The sequence below is a fragment of the Fukomys damarensis genome, unplaced genomic scaffold (genome assembly GCF_012274545.1).
Source record: "Fukomys damarensis isolate Sample0158 unplaced genomic scaffold, DMR_v1.0_HiC HiC_scaffold_33, whole genome shotgun sequence".
Classification (NCBI taxonomy): Eukaryota; Metazoa; Chordata; class Mammalia; order Rodentia; family Bathyergidae; genus Fukomys; species Fukomys damarensis.
The window spans coordinates 50,359,136-50,375,890 of NW_022900945.1; the positions used below are offsets into that span (position 1 = coordinate 50,359,136).

Consider the following 16,755-nt stretch of genomic DNA (forward strand, 5'->3'; position numbering starts at 1 on the left):
GCCTATCTCTTCATGCTGTTGGTGGTTTCTCTTGCTGTGCAGAAGCTTTTTAATAAAATGAGATCCCAGTTGTTCATTCTTTGTGCTGTTCATGTGTGACTAAGGTTTTGTTCATGAAATCTTTCTTATTCCAAAGTTTTCAAAAGTTCTACCTAACTTCTCTTCCACCCAATTTAGTGTTTCTGTTTTAAAATTTAGATCTTTGATCCATCTCAATTTTAGTTTATTGCATGGTGAGAAATTTAGGTATAGTTTTGATCTTTGGCAAGTTGAAACCCAATTCTTTGAGCATCATTTATTAAGGAGGCTATCTTTCCTCCAGTAAGGATGTTTGGCTCCTTTGTGAAAGATGAGGTGGCTGAGTATGTCTGGAGTCCTTTCTGCATTTCTAGTCTGTTCTGTCACAGAAGGAACTGGTAAGTGACACCCAGAGATGGAAAACTGGGTAAAACAAAAATGTTTACTTTGCTAACAAAGGGTCAACCTGCACCAAAGGCTGTGTCATATGACCCACCCCAGGCTGGGCTACAATCTAACTTTTATAGGAGTTTCACAGTCATGACCTCACTTTAGGTAGTTTGATAAGGCATTTCATTTCTCTCAGTTCCCATCAAAGATGTACAATCATGGTCACCACACAGTTTAATTTTAACCTAAATGTAGCACCTTCTTTGTGGTTAGGATGTTTATCTTTAGGATTCACCTAGCTAGATATCCTAGCCCACAAAAATGAGGGTCAGGGTTAGGAAAGCAGGACTGGTGACATTCTTTTTATCTTAACTCTTTTATAGTCATATAATTTACAGAAAGCTTAGGGTTTAGGGTCTAAGTGTACTTTGCTTGTAAAGTATGGTGATTGTTATCTTAGTTTGAACATCAGGTCTTACCCTAGGGATGTGGCTAAGCACGTCCAGCATCTGTTAATCTTATAACATTTTAAACTGGGGCTACATGTCTTCAAGCTTTGAAGTTAATGATGAAACCTCCAGTACTGATGTCCTAAGAAACAAGCAAAGCAAAGCAAATTACAGAAGCAAGAGACAGCAGTTATTCTATATTTCCATAACATTTTGTAGGTTTCAGACTATTTACAGAAGTTCTCTTTATCAGAAGTTCTCTTTATCAGTTCCACTGGTCCTTAGGTCTGTTTCTTTGCCAGTACCACGTTGTTTTTATCATACTAGCTTTGTACTATAGTTTCATGTTGGGGGTTTTGATATCCCCTACCTTGTCTTTCTTGCTTAGAATTGCTTTTGCTATTCTAGGTCTCTTCTTGTTCCAAATGAATTTTTGGATTGCTTTCTCAAGGTCTGTGAAGTAAGGTGTTAGAATTTCACTTGGGACTGCATTAAATCTACATGGCAGTTTTGGAAATATGGCCATTTTCACTATATTGGTTCTTCCTACCCAGGAGCAAGGGATGTCTTTCATTTTCTGATATCCTCTTTGATCTCTTTTCAGAGTACTATAGTTTTCAGACTAGAAACCATTGCTTTCTTTTGTTAGGCTGATCCCTAGGTATTTCATTTTTTTTGGATGCTATTGTGAAGGGAGTTGTTTCTCCAATTCCTCTTTCAGTGACTCTGTTGTTTGCATACAGGAAAGCTATTGATTTTTGTGTGTTCACCTTGTATCCAGCTACTTCACTGAGTTTGGCTATTAAGTCTAGAAGACTTTTGGTGGAGTTCTTGGGGTCTTCTATATAGATTATCATATAATGCAAATAATGACAATTTAAATTATTCATTTCCTATCTTTATTCCTCGTATTTCTTTCTCTTGTCTAATTGCTATGGCTAATGTTTCCAAAACTATATTAAACAGGAGTGGTGATAGTGGACACCTTGTCTTGTTTCTGATTTTAGCATGAAAGATTTCAGTTTTTGACCATTTAGTATGATATTGGCTGTTGATTTGTCATAGATGGCTTTTATCAGGTTGAGGCAGAAACCATCTATTCTAATTTTTTGTATTTTTTAAATCATAAATGCCTGTTGAATTTTATTGAATGCTTTTTCTGCATCTATTGAGATGATCATATGGTTTTTGTCCTTGGCTCTGTTAATATAGTGTATTACATTTATTGATTTGTGCATGTCCCTGCATCCCTGGGATGAATCCCAGTTGGTCAGGGTGTGTGATCTTCTTGATGATCTTTTGCATTCTATTTGTCAGTATCTTATTAAAGAATTTTGCATCTATGTTCATTAGTGAGATTAGCCTATATTTTTCAGTTGAGTCTTTCTCTGCTTTTGGGATCAAGGCAATGTTTGCTTCCAGGAAAGAATTCAATTTCAATGAAGAGTTTAAACAGTAGTGGCAATAGTTCTTCTCTAAATGTCTTGTAGAATTCAGCAATGAAGCCACTGGAACAAAAGCTTTTCTTAGTTGATAAGTTTCTAAATTAAGTTTCCAATTTCATTGATTGATATTGGAATGTTTAGAATTTTTAGGTCTTTGTCATTCAACTTGAGTAATTCATATATATCTAGGAATCTTTCCATTTCTTCTGTGTTTTCCATCTTAATGGCATATAGGTTCTCAAAATAAGTATTGATGATCCTCTGGATTTCTGCTGGGTCCATTGTAATTTCATTCCTAATTGCATGGATTTGGGTCTTTTCTTTCCTGTTTTGATAAGGTTGGCTAAGGGTTTGTCAATTTTGTTTATTCTTTAGAAGAACCAACTCTTTGCTTCATTTTTTTTTTTGGTATTATTCTCTTAGTCTCCATTGCATTTATTTATGCTCTGATAATTTCCTTCCTTGTATGAGCTTTGGGTTTGTTCTGATCTTCTTTTTCTAGAAGCTTGAGGTTTGGTTGAGCATTAGGTTGTTTATTCTCTCTGTTTTCCTAATATAAGCATTCATTGCTATGAATTTCTCTCATAAGACTGCTTTCATTGTGTCTCATGGATTCTGATATGTTGTACTGACTTTCTCATTTAAATGTAGAAACTGATTTCTTTAGTTTGTCCTGTGACCTACTGTTCATTCAGAAGTATGTTGCTCTCAGTTCCCATGTGTTTGTGAAATTCTTATGGTTTCTTTTGCTATTTATCTCCAATTTCATCACATTGTGGTCTGATAATATACAGGGATAACTTCAATTTCTTTGCAATTACTTAAACATATTCTATAAACAAATATGTGATCTATTTTGAAGAATGACAGTGTGAAACTGAAAAGAATATATATTCTGAATTTGTGGGGTAGAACACTCTGTAAACATCTAAGTCCATTTGTTCAAGAGTTTGATTGAGTTCTAGTATTTCATAGTTTATTTTTTGTCTAGTTGATCTATTTGTGATGGTGGGATATTGAGGTGCCTCACTACTTCTGTATTACTGCTTATTTGATTATTCATGTCTGTTAATATTTGTTTCATATAGGTGGGTGTACTGGTATTTGATGCATGAATATTTATGATTGTCATCTTGTCTTCTTGGATTGTTCCCTTTAAAAGGATGTAGTATCCTTCTTTGTCTCTCTTAATTAGTATTGGTTTGAAATACATTTTCCCTGCCAAGAGGATAGCTCCTTTTTTTTTTTGTTCCTGTCACATGGAGTATTGTTTTTGAACCTTCAACTTTCAGTCTATAAGTTTTTTTTTTAATCAAATGTGATTCTTGTATGCAGCATATTGTTGGATCATGCTTCTTGACCCATTCTGCCAGTCTATTGCTTTTGATTGGTGAATTGAGACCATTAACATTAATGGTTATAGCTGATACATTTTGACTTATCCTTGTCATGACCTTTTTCTTGTTGGATTCTCCCCTTTGCATTTAATTTCTTTCTTTCTTTTTCTTTTCTTTCTTTTTTTTTTTTTGTACCAGAGATAGAACTAGGGACCCTTGAGTTTGTGAGGCAAGTGGCAGGAACAACTGTGCTAAATTGCCAGTCCTGCCTTTAATTTCTTGTTGTGCCTGATGGATTCGTTCTGCTGGGCTTCCCGCAGCTGTAATCCTCATTGTCTTTTCCTAGGATATTGTTTAAAAGTTTTTGAAGTGATGGTTTGGTACTCATAAATTTTCTCAGCTGCTCCTTGTCATGAAAGTACCTTATTTCTCCATCCATTTTGAAAGATAGTTGTGTAGATACATCAACCTGGGTTGGGCATTATTTTCTTTTAGGGCTTGAAATACTTTACTCCAGGATCTTCTTGCTTTGAGGGTTTGTGTTGAAATGTCTGCTGTGATTCTGATAGACTTTCCTTTTATGCAATTTGTTTCTTTTCTCTAATTGTTTGGATTATGTTATTCTGTTGGGTTTCTGGAATCTTAATTATTATATGCCTAGGTGTAGATTTTTTTTTGAATCATGGCTAGTTGTAGTTCTATAAGCTTCACTTATCTGTTTGTCAATTTGTTTTCCCCTCCTTGGGAAGTTTTCTGCCATTACTTCTGTGAATAGTTTTTTTTTTATGTCATTTGCACTCTCTCCTCTTTCTTCATTGACTCCAATCAGTCTTATATTATTCTTCTTTGTATCATCTAGCAGCTGTTGGATTGATTTCTCATGGTACCTTACTATTTTAAAGAATTTTTTCTTTTCCTGTTCACTAAGTGCAGCCTGTCTTCTATATCTGATATTTTGTCTTCACATTGGCTCCTTGTGCTGAACAAACTTTCAATGGAGTTTTTAATCTCCTGGATATTGTTTGCATCTGGTTTATGGATTCCATTTGTTTCATATGCTCTGATTCCATCATGTTCATCAGTTTCCTTTATTTTTTAAAAAAATGTGTCTGCTCTAGAGTTATTAATCATGTCTTTCACTAAGGACACTATCTCTTTTGATATCTGAAAAATTATTTCTGATTTCATTTTTTCCAGATGCTCTTTTGTTGTCAGTTCAGGGAGTCCCATGTGGTTGAGTATCAGATTGTTCCCTCTAGTTTCCCGTTGGGCTTGCCTTAGGTGATCTGGGAGTCTGGTTTTAAGCCTTGTTTATGTGTCTTCTCATTTCAACAGATGCAGCCTGCTGCACCTTTCTTGAGGTGACTTTTTGCTTGTCCAGTGCACTTCAATTCTCAGCAAGCCTCCAAGATGCTTGCTTTCTCTGCTTCTCACCACTGTACCAATTCCTGGGTTCAGAATAGTGGGTTTCTGGATCCCTGCATTGTGTTGTCATCTGGATAGCATTCTGTCTGTGGCCTGTGCACACTTGGAATGGTATCCAGGCATACCTCTGGTGGGGGCCTGCTCACTTGCATAGCATTGTCTGGGAAGGTCTTTGGCTGGGGCTTGTGCACCTGAGTTGCTGGTGTTTGGCCAGGCTTCTGGTTGGGGTCTGTAAGAGCTTATTGATGGTATCTGGGCAGGTCTCTAGCTGTGGCCTGCATGCTTGCACATCCAGGGAGGCCTTGGGCTGGGGCCTGTGGGCCCAAGCTGCTGGTGTCTGGGCAAGGCCTTGTCTGGGACCTGGGCACCCACACCACTGTGGTCCATGTGGGCTCCTCTCAAGTATCATTCTTTCAGGTATCATCTTTTCCTTTTGTAGCTTGGTAAACAAATAAGAAAAGCTGTGCATTCCCTAAATGCAAGCCCCCACCTTGCCCTACCTGCTAGATACAGTAAAAGCCAAAGCCAAAGCTTCACTCTTCCTTTACTCTTAAGAAAGCTAAGCTGTTCTCTATAAATAATATGGGTGTTTTCTCTTGGTCAATAAAATTTATTTCATATCTACTGGTGCCCATGTGTTGTAACATCCATATAAATTCCTGCAGGGAGTAGCACTGCTCAGTATTCAGAAACAATGCTAGACATTCACCTATAACATCTATTATCATAAAGAAATAGTGTTAGGAAATAACACTGAAGATGTGGTTAGGACTGGAACCAAGATGATTCTCTGAGGTGCCTCTTACTATAAATATGACCAATAGTATAATTTAATAGGACATTACAGAAACCCAATAAAGGGAAGATCATAAGAGCTTGAATCTCTTATGATTGAAGATTGTAACACTTTTCTAACTAAGGCAATGACTAAAAGAAAGAAAACAAAGAAATGTGTAGCAGAAAAAGGAAACTATAAATATTGGCCACTGTTGTATGACATAATAGGTATGAGAACTATAAAAGCAATACATAATTATATTTCTTTTGCTCTGTAAATGTTTATATAATAATTACATATTCCTCCCCTTTCTTTTCTTACCCATCTTTATAAATTTGTTGGTGAGTGGTTAAAGAATTATTTAGCATTTTGCTATAGTTAATTTCATGAACTAAATTGATGAGGTCATGAGCTGCCCAGATATTTTGATCACATATTCTGGGTGTTTCTATGAGAGTATTTTGGATGAGATTAACATTTAAATCAGTAAATTGAGGGGACAGGGATTTAGCTCAGCAGTTTCGCCACCTGCCTCTCAAGCACAATCCCTGGTACAAAAAAAAAATCAGTAGACTGAGTAAAGCACTATCCTTCACAATGTGACTGGGCCTCATCTGTTCATTTAAGGGGCTGAACACCTGGCCTCATCAGAGATCTACTTTTAAAGTGAAGGCAGCTTCCTGCCTTGCAAGCACAAGGTTCTGAGTTTGATTACCCATACAGAAAAAAAAAATCAAGTTCTTTCTTAAACTGAGGCATTGACAAAATACCAATTGCATTCCTCACAGAACTGAAGAAAACAATTCTAAAATTCATATGGATCCAGAAGAGACCCATAATAGCAAACGCAATTCTGGGCAGTAAAACATGTATCACATCCCAGATTTCAAGTTATATTTCAAAGCTACAGTGATAAAAACAGCATGGTATGCACCGCTCATAATAGTTAAATCTTAGAAACAACCCATATGCCTAACAGAAGAATGGATAAAGATATGATATTTATGCATAAGGGAGTACTACTCTACTATAAAAAAGATAAATTTGTGTCATTTGTGGGAAAATGGATGCATCTGGAGACCACAATGTTATATGAATTAAGACACACAAGTTTGAATACCACATGGCTTCTCTTACATGAGTAACTCAAATTATAAATAAATTGAAGAACAAAATAAAAGACATAAGAGGAAAAGGGTGATGCTTTGCAAATTGGCAGGGGACCAAGAGATGGAGGGAGGAGGGAAAAAGAAGAGGAGAAGAAAATGAAAAAAAGATGTATTATATACATGAAGCAACTCCCTATGATCAATGTACACATTATATACTGTAAATATGATGATAATCTATTTTTCTTTTAATGTTTAGATCTTTGATTCATTTCAGTTTTAGTTTAGTGCATGGTGAGAGCTATAGGTCTAGCTTTAAACTTTGGCAGATTGAAACCCAATTTTAAAAAAATTTAAAGAGGCTGTCTTTCCTCCAGCAAGGGTGTTTGGCTCCTTGTCAAAGATGAGGTGGCTGAGTGTGTCTGGAGTGGTTTCCGTATTTTATAATCTGTTCCACTGGTGCTCAGGTCTGTTTCTTTGCCAGTACTGTGCTGGTTTTTTGTTTGTTTTGTGTGTTTGTTTGTTTATCACACTAGCTTTGTAGTATAGTTTCAGGTTAGGGATTGTGATACCCTCTATCCTGTCCTTGTTGCCTAGAATTGCTTTTGCTTTTCTAGGTCCCTTCTTGTTCCAAATGAATTTTTGGATTATTTTCTCAAATTCTGTGAAATATGCTGTTGGAATTTCAATTGGGATTGCATTGAATCTATGTAGCAATTTGTAAGTACGGCCATTTCCACTCTATTGTTTCTTCCTACCCAGGAGCAAGGGATGTTTTTCCATCTTGAAGACACTGGCACGAGAAAAGATTTCATGAACCAAACCTTAGTCACACATGAACTAGCACAAAGAATCAACTACTGGGATCTCTTCTTATTAAAAAGCTTCTGCACAGCAGGAGAAACCACCAACAGAGTGAAGAGGCAACCCACAAAGTACAGAAAAATTTTACCAGCTGTTCCTCAGAGAAAGGTATACTATATAGAAAATATAAAGAACTTTTAAAAATCAGAACTCCCAAATTTAAAGACCAAATTAAAAAATGGGCATCTAAAACAGACATTTATCAGATAAAGAAGTAGAAATACCAAATAAACATATGAAAAAATGTTCATTATCACTGATCCTTCGAGAGGTGCAAATGAAAACAATACTGAGATTCCAATTCACTGTAAAAGGAATGGTGGCTATCAAAAAATCAACCAATAACAAATGCTGATGGGGTTGAGGAGGAAAAAGGAACCCTGCTCCACTGTTGGTGGGAGTGTAGACTGTTACAACCACTGTGGAAATCAGAATGGAGATACCTCAAAGAACTAGGATTAGAAGTCTCATTTGCAGAGGTAAGGGGAAAAAATGAGAATCAAGACTTGCCATGTAGAGGTACATGATCCCAACAATGAATGTAACTGTACTGTATCCCTAAAATGTACCAATAAACTCAATAAAATTTAAAAAAAAAAAAGAAGTCTCATTTGACTCAGCTATTCCCCTGTGGGTATCTTCCCAAAAGAATTAAAGGAATTGTACCACACAGTGATACATGTGCACCCATGTTTATAGCGGCACAGTTTGTATAGCTAAAACTTGGAAACAGCCCAACTGCTCAATAACTGGAGACTGGATAAAGAAGATTTTTTAAATAAAATGGAATAATAGTCAGTCATAAAGAATGAGAAACTAGAGACATTTATAGATGGATGCACATATCCATTATAAATGGATGCACATTAAGACCATAGTCAAGTGTAATAAATAGGGTATATGTGTATAAATACCAAATAGTTTCTCTGGCATGAGAAACTGAAAGTGTAAATGAGGATGAAAATGTATAACAGATAATGTGAAATAGGAAGAAAAGGTGCAAGGGGAAGAGGAAGTGGGAGGGGCAGGGGAAATAAGGGAAAGGAATAAATTTGAGAAAAGGAAAAAATGGGAACAAACTGTTTGCAAATAGGGAGGGGGGCGCTGAAGAGAGGCAGGGGAAGGGGGAAGATATTTTTTTTAAAAAAATTTGAAGTGAGACCATTGACCAGAAATGAATGCAAAAAGAATGCTTGAAAGCTGGCATATGGTTGTATGGGAAAATTGTGATGAAGCTGGGACATCAAGCTCCTAAATTCTGATGCCCATGGAAGCAGCCTTTTCACTGCCACTGGAAGAGTCTTTCCCACCTAGCTAAGAGGATTAATCCTACATTCCCTGAGGGAACTGTAGTGACCTCTCTTTGGCATTTATCTTGCTGATTCCCCTCAGGCCCAACCCCACAGTCCTTTGCTTCTAGACCTATAGCTTAATGTAAAGGAGGGGACACAATGGTTTAGGGAGACTGGATTGCTAAAGTGAATTTGAGATTTAATACCTACTCACCTACTTGTGAAGGTCTAGGAGGCACAACCTTCACCCTACCTGTGAGAAACAAATTTGTGAAGGGAGCCTAGCATTCTTGAAAAGCACTCGGCAAGACCTTACAGTTGGAACTATGATTACCAATTATCTAAATGCAATGAGAGTAATTATACCTTAGGGGCGCAGGGACCAAGGGAGAGGACTCAGCCATCAAAATCAAGGGGAATGCAATGGACCGCGGAAAAAAAGCAGCACAGAATAGTGTGACTTGTGCACATCTATGATTTGGCTTCAGTGATCAGAAGTGAAATAAACAAGAATCCTGTTAAATTCTTGCTTGATCTGTATAAGCAGAAAAGTTCTAGATCAAGTGAACAAAACTCAATCCTGAATCATAAAAGCAGAGAGTCGAGGCCACTGAAACAATGAACAGAGTTGAGCCAGTTTACTGTACCAGTTTATCTGAATGAAGGAGGGGCCAGGCCCCTTTGCAGAAGGACCCTGGTAAACTGTCAAAAATTTTGCATTTAATCTCTCCCTTACCCTTCCTCAAAGGTATCTTTGGCCTTTTACCACGGTAATTGCATTTGAGAGAAAGAGTTGGACTTTTGGGGAATACTGGGCACTGATTCCAGGAGACCCCAAATATCACCATAGCCTACCGGTCAGAGATGAGGCTTACGGAGGTCAGGCGATTAAAGTTTCAGCCCAAATCCATCTCACAGCACGCCCCGTGGGTCCTCTCATACTCCCTGTAGTAAGTTCGAAGGTTCTGAATGCATAATTGAATAGACTCAGCAGCTAGTCAAATCCTCCAGTTGCTCACTGGCCTGTGAAATGATGGTCATTATGATGGAAAAGGCCAACTGAAAGCTATTACAACTTCCTCTGCTTAAGAAAAGAGTAAACTGAAAGCAAAACTGCATTCCTGCTGTCATTTCAGAGACAAGAAGGGGAGGACGTGGCCGTGGTGATTCCTAACACTTCTCCATCAAACTCATCTATTTGACCTGTGTGGAAGATGGATGGATTTCAGATAATGATGGTGGATTGTAGGAAAATAGATGACCTTGAGACCATGTTGTTAAATCAAGTCAATAAGACACACAAGCTTAAATATTCCATGGTTTCTCTTATATGAGAAACGCAAAACATAATGTAAAGGGAAGAAAAGAGATAGGTAATAGTAAATACAGATACAGATCTTTTGGAAATGGGTAGGACCTAGAGATAAAAAGGGAGGAAAGGGAGAGGAAGGGAAAGGAAAGTAAAAAAAAACTAAGATGTGTTATGTACCTGTACATTATAATGCCCTATGATGAATGTCATTATGTACAGCAAACATGTACTAATAAAATTCTTCAATAAAATAAATAAATCCACGGAACAAACTGGAAAAAGCAAGTATAGGCACCAAGAAATACGGTCTGGTTTGACACAAGAAATAACAATTTCCTCATATAACATAAATAAAGTGTGTAAAGTGTGGTGCAAAAGTGTAGCTGCTGTAACCGATGTTGTTTCATTGTTTGAGCAAATTAATACAACCCCTGGTACCTGATATGCAGTTATTGATCTGGAATAAGATTTTGTCTCCCCTCCTGTTAGTAAAGGCCACCAGGAGCTGTCTGCTTCCAGCTGCTAGGCCATCTGTCTGCCTTCACCGATCTACTTCAGTGGCGGACCAAAGCTCTTGTCCTGTGTTACAGTCTACTTCTCAGGTAATTTTATTACATTTCCCTTCTACACATTATCACACTGATCTATCACACTGGTGACAGTAGGCTGATCGGACCTAGTGAACAAGAAGTAGCACCTCTTCTAGACTTAGTGGTCAGGGATTTGCATATCAGATGTCCAACAAAGGATCCCAAAGGCCTTCTTCGACAGGGAAATTTCTGGGGATCCAATGGCATTTCAGAAATTCTTCTACGCTGAAGGATAAGTTATTGTAGATGGCCTCTCCTAGGGAGAAGGAGAAGGAGGGGGAAGAGGGGGAAGCAAATGCCTAGAGGGCCTCTTTGGGATTTAGAGATTTTTGTTGTTGTTGTTGTTGTTTTTGAGACAGAGTCTCACTGTGTAGTTGAGACTGACCTGGAACTCACTATGTAGCTCAGGCCAGTCTCGAACTCACAGTGATCTCCTTCCTCAGCCTCCGAGTGCTGGGATTACAGGCGTGCGCCACCACGCCCGGCTTTGGAGACTATTTTTTATTTGGTTATTACCCTGGCCCATCTGTGGAGGAATTCAAGAGCTGCTAGTTTTGAGGGGATCACAGAACAAGACAAGGCACTGTGGTAAGTCCAGGCCTCCGTGCAAGCTGCTTTACACTTGAGGCATCCTGTCCAACAGATCCTTCAAAAGTCAGTCACAAACAGGGGTGTTGTCTAGAGTCTTTGGCAGGACGTAAGAGACAATGAGAACTATACCCACCATGTGTAATAATACTTTCCTTAAAAAGAATCCACGTATGAGTACATACAGACTATATATATTTTACCCTTTCTTTTTTTTCTTGTTATGCTTTATAAAGTGTTGATGGGAGGGTAATTTCATTATTTAGCCCTTAGTTACACGATATCTAGATGGAATAGCGATTAAATTTTTTTAAAAAATTGTAAAGATCATCAAGAGAAATATAAAACAGAGTCTCAAGACGCTCCAGTTTGAAGAGGGTGAATGTGTTTTCGTGCAAAGGGAAATTGCTTCATGTCACGCAGAAGCACCGTATTGTTGCCGTTTAGAAGTTTAACCGGAGTTTAAGGGTGTACATAGACGATGCTTAACCACGGGGATACTCACACCGGACCTAAGCGCTGGTGTCCACCGTCTTCACCATTCTGAAAATCTATAACCTGCATTTCCAAGACTTCCTTGCTACAACAGCTCTGGCTTAGGTTCAGCCTTTGCAATCACAGATGACAAACTAGAAACCAGAAGAAGGGAGGAACATTTTCAGCGAAAGGCAGGCTCAGGTTCGTGTGTGGCATCAGCTGCACACAAGCAAGGCGTGGCATGAGCTCCCCCAAGGACGTCAGCCTCTCACGCTTCCTGGGTTCTGTCTCCCTTCCGTGCTGCTTTGATGTTTCCAAACTTTGTACACTTAAATTCTCTGTCTTAAATGTTCCTCTGTTTGCAATACATAGACATCTTGTTTTCCTCCACGAATGCTGATATGAAAGTCCTACTCTTGCCCTTTTAAATATTACATTTCCCTCAAGATGTAGAAATCTCTTCAAAGCCCAATTAAAGTAACAATTAGACTCATTTCTAAACTATTCATTAGGTCATCAGCTTACAAATTCTTTAGGAAATTAAATAGTTCCACTTCCTAGTTTTCCACAAAATTGAAGGAGGATTTAATTCTGTAAGTCAGCTAATAAGTAAATTTTCTATTTAGTCAAGTATTTACTACCTTTGATGATTGCCGTTATTTCTTGATTCAGGATTTCATTTAATACCATTTCCCTTCAGCCTGAAGAACTTTTTTATCAGCATTTCTTATAATTCAGCTCACTCTTTTAGCAACATATCTCTGTGTGTATAGATAGTTTTTAATGTCCAAAATGGTCTTTTCTTTTTTTGACAGAAAATTGAAACCAACAATGAGGCTCATCTCTGGGTCGTTACTTTTTTTTATTTTTTTGAGACAAGTTCTCACTAATTCACTGATTTGCTCAGGCACGGTTCAAATGTGTGATCTTCCTGCCTCAGCCTCCCAGAGCGCTGGGATTACAGGTGTGCATCACCTTGCCAGGCTGCTAAAATTGTTTTTATTTCACTTTGGTGCAAGAAAAGTGCTTTCAGGCCAGAGATATAGCTCAGTGGCACAGCGCCTGCCTGGCAAGAACAAAGCCCTGAGTTTGATTTCCAGTACCAAAATAAATAAGTAAATTAATTAATTAATTAAAATAAAATCGAAAAGTATTTTCAGAGAACTAGATTGACAACTCCCCCCCTCTGCCATTTTCAGATGTCTTTTCATTGTCTTCTGGCCTCCAATGTTTATAATGAGAATTAAAATAAAATAAAATTTTGTATGATCCCTTGGCTAAAATGTGTCATTCTTTTCTGGGTTGATTGCTTTTTAAATTTTTTCATTAACACATGCAGTACCCAATGATTACATTCCTGCTGGGGAGTTGTCAAATGCTCGTGACACATGTTAATTCTATTTTCATGTCCTTCCCTTCCTCTCCCACCTCTCTCCCTTAATCTCTTGGTCCTCTTTTCATTTGAGAAGGATTTATCCTCCTGTTTCCTCTTATTTATCTTTTATTTTGCTCTTTCCTTATTTTTTGGGTTACTCATACAAAGGAAACCATGTAATAGTTAAGCTTATGTGTCTGATTTATTCAGTTAATAATTATGCACTCAAAGAGCATCCATTTTTCTACAAATGACCCAAATGCATCCTTCTTTATAGCAGAGTAGTACTCTATCATATATAAATGCCATGTTTTCTTTATTCATTCTTTTGCTGATGGGCATACAGGCTGCTTCCCAGATTTAGCTACTATGAGTTGTGCTGCTACAAAATGAGTGTGCTTACATCACTGTAATAAGATGTTTTTAATTTTTCAAGATAGATAACTAGAAAGAGAATAATTGGGTCAAAGGGAATTTCTATTTTTAGTTTTTTAAGGAATCTCCATACTGATTTTCATAGGAGTTATATTAGCTTACATCCCTACCAAACATGTGAAGTGTTTCTCCACCCACCCCCAACCTCATCGGCATTTCTTGTTTTTGGAGGCCAAGCTGATAGCCACTGTTTCTGGAGTAGGACTGTGTAGTAGACATCCCTGTCCAGTACTAGCAGGCTACGAGTGGCATCTGCTTCTTGTTTTCCATAATTCGGCTACATTGTTTTATATCAGGAGTAAGACAGAAACTCTATGCGACTCAAAAGGGCGTGCCAGATGGCGGACTGAGCAAAGTTAGCCCCTCGCTCAGTGGTTGCCATGGAAATCTAGGCCGTGCTCTGTGAAGTGGCGGGGCTCTGCTGAGTTCCATGCGGCTGAGGTCAGTGTGACCCCAGTTAAAACCCTTTCCCCTGAATTATCACTTCTCACTGACCTAATGGGCTGTATGCTAATTGCACCCGGTTCCAGTACTGATGGTTTGTTCCACCCGAGCAAGATAAACAGTGCTTACTCCCTAACAGCCCTGCCTGGTGCCACCATGCCAGGTGTTCAGCAGAATTTCACTGGATGCATTCAAAGCACACCCTGCTCCCTATTCCTTCCCACCATTGCTTTCAAGCTGGATTTGTTGGGGGCCATTGTCTTCGCTGCCATTGGTAGGACTGACCAGGACCCAAGATTCAGCTTCTCCGCTCTGAGTCTCCTTCCTCTCTGTTCTTGAATCCGCCTTGGGCTGTGGTTGCTCACAGGCCAGGACCCACGGCAGATATCCTGATAACGTCCTCATCCCTGTTCCCTACAGAATAGTGTCTCTGTTGTTTTTATGTGCACTTTTCTAATGGTCAAAAGTGTCAAACACTTTTTCACGTACCCATTGTCCATTTGTAGTTCTTCTTTTGAGAAATGTCCATTCACTTCAGTTGCCAATGTTTTGATTTGGGTATTAGATTTTGAGTATTTGGGGGCAGCCTAATTTTTTGAGTTCTTTATATATCTTGGATATTTGTCTTCCATCTCAGCTGTAGCTGGTAAAATTTTTTCCCACTCTATGGATTGTCTCTTCACTCTGTTGGCTGATTTTTTTTCTGTGCCAAAGCTTTTTAATTTGATACGATCCCACTTATGTTGTAGCTTGTACAATTAGAGTTCTGTTTGGAAAGTTCTTTTCTATGCTTATGTCTTTAAGAGTTTTAGCTATTTCTTTTTTTTCTCTCTCTTTTTCTAAAATATGGAACGCTTCATGAATTTGCATGTCATCCTTACACAAGGGCCATGCTAATCTTCTCTGTACCGTTCCAATTTTAGTATATGTGCTGCCAAAGTGAGCACAAGAGTTTTACCTATTTTATCTTCAAGCAGATTTAGTGTTTCAGTTTAAATATCTAGACTTTATTTTAATATAAGGCAAGAGATACGGGTCTAGATTCATTCTTCTGCATGTGGACAAGCAGTTTTCCCTGCACCATTTGTTAAAGAAGGTGTCTTTTCTACAACATATTTGGCCCCTTTGTCAAAAATCAGAGAGCTGAATGCTCCTGGGATTGATATTACATCTTCAATCCAGTACCCTTGATCAATGTGTCTGTTTTTGTGCTAGTACCATGCTGTTCTTATTACTGTAGCTTTGTAATATAACTTGAAATCTGGGATATGATGTCTCTTGTTTTGCTCTTGCTACAGAGAATTGCTTAAATTTATTGAGATTCATTTTATGGCCCAGTATGCTGTCTATTTTGGCAGAAAACAGGCAAATGAAGCTAAAGTTTTGTTCTTTCAAATGTTTTTATTCCTCCTACTACTACTTTTCCTCCCTTCCTCCTCCACTTTCTCCTCCTCCTCCATTTTCTCCTCTTTCTCCTTCTCCTTCTCTAGTCCTAATTCTTCATCTTCTGAAGTTTCTGGAACCACTGGAAAATTTCTAGAGTTTTGCATGCATTTAAATGAATAGTTATTTAGCAGCTGTTGGGAGGTGTTTTAAAATAGCAGTTAGAAATGATTGGTAATTGTGTGATTCAAATCTTCAACCAAAATTATGACTTTGCCATTTTTTTATTTCATGTACTATGAAACTGTATTACTAAGTGGACAAACTTTCTTTTAAAAAGATAGTGTCAAGTTTATATTTTCAAAAGTTATTATTTTAAGCAGGCCCGGTGGGCCCACCTGTAATCCCAGCACTCAATAGGCTGAGGAAGAAGGATCACTGTTACATGGAAGCCAGCCTGGGCTTCACATATTACTGGCTATAACTTTTTTAAACTTTTATTGAGACAACTCAGACATCATAAATTTACCTTTTTAAATCATAAAATTCAGTGATTTTGAATGGCTATGCAGAGCTGTACAAACATTACAAGAATGCAATTTTACGAGCACTTTCATCACCTCGATGAGACCTCTCAATGAGATTCCCATTTACAGTCAGTTTCTGTTTTCACCTCAGCCCCTGGGAACCACTGACCCACTTTCTGTCTATGGATTTGCCTGTTCTGGACATTTTGTGTAAGTAGAATCATATAACAAGTAGCCATTTGTGCCTGGCTTCCTACACTTAGCATAACAATTTTAGGATTCATTCATGTTGTAGTTTATGTCAGAACTTCCATTTCTTGTTTTGCCCAATACTATTCCATTGCCTGTATACACCAGATTTTGTTTATCCATTCTATGTTTGATAGAACTTTGAATGTTTTCCTCCTTTAGGTTACTATGAATAATGCTGCTATTAAAATGTCTGTATAAATTTTTGATTTGACACAAATTTTTATGCTCTTGGGGATGAAACTAGGATTGCAAGTTCAATTCCTCT

At 38.0% G+C, this 16,755-nt stretch overlaps 1 non-coding gene across 1 annotated transcript; it reads right to left on the reverse strand.

Annotated features, from left to right (window-relative positions):
* Positions 1-15,168: 15,168 nt before the first annotated feature.
* On the reverse strand, positions 15,169-15,275 carry LOC117284097. The gene has a single exon (XR_004515168.1). It is a non-coding gene; the product is annotated as a U6 spliceosomal RNA (small nuclear RNA).
* Positions 15,276-16,755: the final 1,480 nt, after the last annotated feature.